Source organism: Cupressus sempervirens, chromosome 3, assembly GCF_028749045.1.
Source record: "Cupressus sempervirens isolate cs-2001-9-10 chromosome 3, ASM2874904v1, whole genome shotgun sequence".
Taxonomy (NCBI): Eukaryota; Viridiplantae; Streptophyta; class Pinopsida; order Cupressales; family Cupressaceae; genus Cupressus; species Cupressus sempervirens.
The window spans coordinates 467,235,623-467,241,567 of record NC_143120.1 but is presented as its reverse complement, the minus strand read 5'-3'; the positions used below and the strand labels follow the sequence as shown (position 1 = coordinate 467,241,567).

Below are 5,945 nucleotides of genomic sequence, written 5' to 3'. Positions count from 1 at the left end.
TTAGGGTTTTCTTTCCTTGATGAGCCTTTGAATCTGGTTTATTTTTATAAAATTATATAGTGCCTAGTCCACTTTTGCCAACCCCCCCTCCTACGAAAAAAGGTATTGTTTGAGTGCTTCGAATAATTGCTTTGAATAATATTTTTTTTGATGGTCTTATGCTACAATTGTTAGAGAATGTGATGGGTCTAGGTAATAGAGAAATTTATTAGGGTGACATTTAATAAAGGTTAGAGTTTAGAGGAGCCAATAGGATAACATGTTCAAACTTATGGTAACAAGTGAAAACTAATGAATAGACTAATTAATCAAAATAATGGAAGCTCCTATTATGCCTTGTGTGTTTATAAATATTGAGAATAACTTGGGAAGATCTAGCCAATAGAATAAATTGATTTAGTACCACCTGTCTTTTCATCTCTTGGAGAGGACTACGTACTTGGGAGCTACTCTCTCTCTCTCTCTCTCTTTCTCTCAATCAAACACACACGCACACACACACACCCACCTAACCCTTATAAATTGGGTAATTCTTGAAAAGTGCATTGATATTATCTTGTTTGGTTCGACTTCAGTGATGCATAATTGAATGCCATTTATTCTTAGTTCTTGGATGTAGTGATATCCTTGTGATTGGATGATGTGTATTCTTTGTACTTGGACATGTTATGCCTTACCTACATGTTGCACACACATGTGCATGTGTTTATGCCTTATGACTATCTCCTATCACATGTGAGTAAATCTTTTGATTCCTTGTAGTCAAATGGTGTGTGCGTGTGTGTATATAACCATTTTTTCAAAACTCTTTTCTTCATATTTTTTCACTTGGACACTTTAGTTTGTTTTAAACAACAATTTTTATAATGGAAGGACATTTGAGTCCTCTTCTTGCAATTATAATATTCTTGTATGAACCTAGGAATGCTTTGTAATCAAATTGGATCATGCTTATGGTTATGGATTGGACTAGACAAACTCAACATTAGATCCTAATATTGATAGAACTAAAATTAATTTCACACACTTATCCGATTTTGGTAATGTTCATGAATGTAAGAACATTCTTTTTGGGCTTAAATTAAACCGTAATGTATTGTAATTTATATTTGGGTAACCTTGGACCATGCTTAGACAACCCCATGTTATCCAAAATTGATCCAAAATGGCCCAAATTCTACTTAAGAATGTTTGGGCAAGCTTGTGCTCTGCTTGGGAAATCCTATAGTATATTGGTGTGACTTTATGACATCTCTGAGTAGGAAGCCATGCTCACATAGATGCGACATTGCTCTATTTTTGGACAACGACATGCAAATGGAAAGTAAATCCTTCACATCTTAGGTAGTTGAGGATATTTATGGTTCAATTTCATGCTCGAATAATGTTTTACACCTCATATGTTGGCCATGTCCTATGTTTTCATTGTCTGATTGAGAAATATTGGTTCCTAGACATGATTCGTTGGTGTTAGATTTGAGTATGTCGTAAGTGTCATAAGGGTTGTTTTCAGTGTGGATTGAAGGTTTATAATTCCCTCATCTCATCTTTGGATGGTCTTGGAAGAGAATGTGTTTATAATTGATCTGAAATCTTGAATCAATATCATACGAATGGAGAGTGATAGAATCATAGTAACCGTCGCTTTTCTTTCCGGAATTTGAACCACCACTTTTTTTTACTGGCTAATTAATGAAAAAATAATAATATATTAATAATAAAATAACTATTAAAAAGAATTAAAATATGTATAATACTTTAATCTATTATTTATTTTTAATTTCATATTTGGACTGTTCTAGCAGTTCATGCAAACGTTAACAAACTCTCAGTTGTTTTAAGTACTCGTATTTTCATATAGCTCCAAACACATCATGCGGTTCTAGTTGTTTAGCTGCTTGTTTTTTCTAAATCTAATATTAGAACGTAGGTTGGATATATTGTTGCATGGAGTTTCCACTCATATATAATAAATGCACACTCATATTTTCATTACATATTTGTACTTGCAAAGTTTTCAAGTGAGGAGTGGAGTATTATATGTTGTTTGGAGCAGAAATGGGTGTGGCTACTCTCATACCGGACTCTGATTCAATCTTTTTCCCAGGAAAGCAGTGCATTATTAATAGAGTTGATCACAACAATGGTGGCATAAGAAAGAAGCTGAGATTGAACATTCCAACAGCTGCATTAATCTCAAGTAATCCAGCAAGAAATAATTGTCTGTCTTTGCCAAATCCAGTAAAGAATATCAAAGGTTTGTGTGATTTGGAGGTGAAGGGAAGTCTTGGGAAGGGAAGTGAGGGGAGTGTGTACAAAGTGCTCAGCCCAAAATCGAGCTCTTATTATGCTCTCAAAGTAGTCAGGCTTCATTCTAATGAAAAGGTAATGAGAGAGGTGGAGATGATGAAGAAGATGCATTCTCCTTGGATTGTGGAATTCCATGGAGCATTTGAAGAAGGTGGGAATGTGAGTTTTCTGCTGGAATACATGGATGGAGGCTCTCTACAAAGCTTCCTCAAACTCAACCTCAACAAAAGAATGAAAGAAGATTTCTTGGCTAAAGTTGGGAAGGATGTTTTGGAGGGTTTGAAATATCTACAGAGTGAAAAGATTGTTCACAGAGACATCAAGCCTGCCAATTTGTTGGTCAAGTTGAATCCATTTCATGTCAAGATTGCAGACTTTGGGATGAGTGCAATTGTTTCAGAGATTGCATGCAATTCATCCACTGCAGGAACACATGCTTATATGAGCCCCGAGAGATTCGACCCTCAGACCTATGGGAAAGAATCAGTTGGTTGTGATGCTGATGATGATTATTGTTATAAAGGTGATGTATGGAGTTTGGGAGTAACATTGATGGAATGTTACGTGGGTCATTTTCCATTTGTAGAGCCGGAACAAGAGAAGTCACTTCATTGGGCAACACTCTTGTGTGCTATTTGTTTGGAAGATGTGCCCGCTTTGCCTTCCACTGCTTCTTCACAGTTTCAAAGCTTCATTGGATGCTGCCTGCAAAAAGACGTTGGCAAGAGATGGACTGCTTCTCAGCTCCTCACTCACCCATTTATCACAGATCAAGATTGAGCTCTTCTTTTCAAAGAATAGGGCAAAGGGATAAATTGTATAAAAAGAAAACATTCATGAATGACTTATCAAATAGTTGATCCCTCACCCATTTGTGAAAGATCACATAGGCCATTCTTTTGAAAAGAATAAGGCAAAGGGAGATTTGTATAAAAAGAAAACATTCATGAAATGTTTATCAATGATTAAAGCTGAAAATGAATCTGAGCTTCTCTATACACTCCAAATGTATTATATATATTTCTGTTTTCAAATGTTGTTTGTGTCGTTTGATTGAAATCAAAAGGTAAACGTGATTAATTTGAACTTGTGTATCACACTAAACTTCAATCTTTTTGCATTTCTTAATTTATTTTTCGAGGCCAACAAATTAACAAGAATGATAAATTTTATATCTTGCGAGGCTACTAGTCCTACCAGTAGTGATATATAAGTTGCCAACGTAACTGAAACATGCGACGACTTAAATATTTTGAAGTGTCAGATTCAGTAACATACAAGATAAATTAAATAATTTAAAAGTCAAATTTTCTATGTATTTTAGTTTTTTTCCCGCCTTTTTCTGTTTTTTCTGGAGACGAAGTGAGAGACAGAAATGGAAAATGGGATTGCATTTTCTTTTTATCCGTTCTTTTCTTCTTTTGTACTCCGCGCAGCGCGCTTGGTTTTGTTTTTGTTTTAAATAATAATAATCATTATGTTTTTATTATGTAAGAATTTTCACGTGGGATGATGTTTTAAATGAAATAGAATAATTTATATAAATGAAAATGAATTGTTTAAAATTATTATTATTATTATGATATATGGTGATGCTTTAAATTAAATGAAATAAAATAATTTAGATAAATGAAAATAAGTTGTTATAAATAATTTTTTTTTTACTATTAATAAATTTTTAATTTAGTTTAATTTAATTTTTTTTGATTGATTTGATAAGAAAAGAGTTATGATTTTAGAAAATAACAATTCAATGCATACAACTAATATTCAAGTTATTACAACTTGAATATACAATACTATTGTACAATTACAAAGCATAATCAAACACCAAAACTTGATTTAATCTATTAGTAACTCATACTATAATCATTGTAACAATTAGAAGAGTTCATGATCATCACCTTACTGAACAAGGGCCACGTAGTGGCTAAGTACTTGCCTTTAGTTGTGTAATTAACTATAGCTTTAATTTTATATGAATATTTGTTTATAATTTAACATAGCACTCATGTTCTTATGTATACATATGCAAAGGAGTAATGTTACTATAAAGTTCTATATAATAGAAAAAGTCATATACATAACAATAATAGACACGATAATACCTTTGATAATATTTAATGTTTAATATCTCCTTGGCAATATAAGTTAATGAGCTAAATATTTATTTTGCATATATACTTAGGAGATAAATGTTGATATTACTAGGAACCTATAAAAAAAAATGTTGATATTACTAGATAATAAATGGAAAGAGCCTTCAAATTAATGCAATATAAGTTAATGGGCTAAATATTTATTTTACATACATAGGAGACAATGTTCATATTACTAAGTATTAAATGGAAAGCGCCTTGAAATTAATTGATTTGATTCATTATATTATGATAAATATATTTATAATAAATTTATTTATGATATTTAATGTTAATATACATTTTTGATTAATTGATTTAATTTAAATATATTCTCTAACATATTTACAATCGTTCTAGAAACATAAGAATGATTAAATTATTGATTGTATTATTATAATTTAAAATTTTAAAACTATCCTAAAAATCTATGTGCAAAAATTAAAGTGTTAAAATAGAAATTTTATATACCTTTCAATAAATAGAACACAAAAACACTCAACCAAGAAATGTTTGCATAAGAAAAACTAATTGGAATATTTAATAAAAAAATCACATCTCACAAACTCGCACCTGCATATAAGACCCAAATTTATTCATCCAATTAGAAGCTACAAAATTAATATAGAGAAATGAAAGAGTTGAAAATTTTGCATGTATTTTTTAAGAAACATAATATTCATAAAAATAATATCCAATAAAATAAATTGAAAACCCTAGATCAAAGCTCATTTAATAACTAGTTAAGGTGACTAATCTTAAAAGTGGCACTATAGTACTTAGCCTACCGACAAGTACTAATAACTCAACTCAGTCCACCATTAAATTTCTTAAAACAAAAGAAGTATTTAAGTCTTGATATAACAAGAACTCAACTATTACATCTAAGAAGATTCCACTCTACAACTTTCTTGCTTGGTTATTTTTAAATCCTCCTTTTTCACGATGTTTGAGGTGGGTACCCCTCACCTTGATCCAATTTGGATTTGTGTTAGTGCTTAATTCATGGGCTCCCTAGGTGGTGTCTCTAGGCCAGGCTACATCATTTTTAGCAAAGGACTCTACGGGGGCATTGATATTTTGCTCCCCATATTTCCTATTCTCGCTTTACAACTTTCCTGCTCAGTTTTTTTTAATCCTCCCTTTTTATGGTGTTTGAGGTGGGTGCCCCTCACCTTGATCCAATCCCTCAAATTTGTGTTAGTACTTAATTCATGGGCTCCCCAGGTTGTGTCTCTAGGCTAGGCTATGTCATCTTTAGTAAAGGACTCTGCAGGGGGCATTAACATTTCGCTCCCCAGATTTCTTGTTCTACTGCATGAGCATTCCTAGTGATGATCTGGCCTTTCTAGGATTCTCTCCACCCAAGTTGGATGTTTTTTAAAATGTGAAGAAGCCACCTTCTCTTCCTTCAGGAAGTTGTTGGAAGGAAGCAGTTGTGGGTTCCTCTATGAAGCCAACATTGAGTGAGCTTCCTAAGGTGATTCTAGGTTTGAT

At 32.4% G+C, this 5,945-nt stretch overlaps 1 pseudogene; it reads left to right on the top strand.

The window, feature by feature from the left end:
- The first annotated feature begins 959 nt into the window (after positions 1-959).
- On the top strand, positions 960-3,090 carry LOC149567160 (mitogen-activated protein kinase kinase 9 pseudogene; annotated as a pseudogene).
- Positions 3,091-5,945: the final 2,855 nt, after the last annotated feature.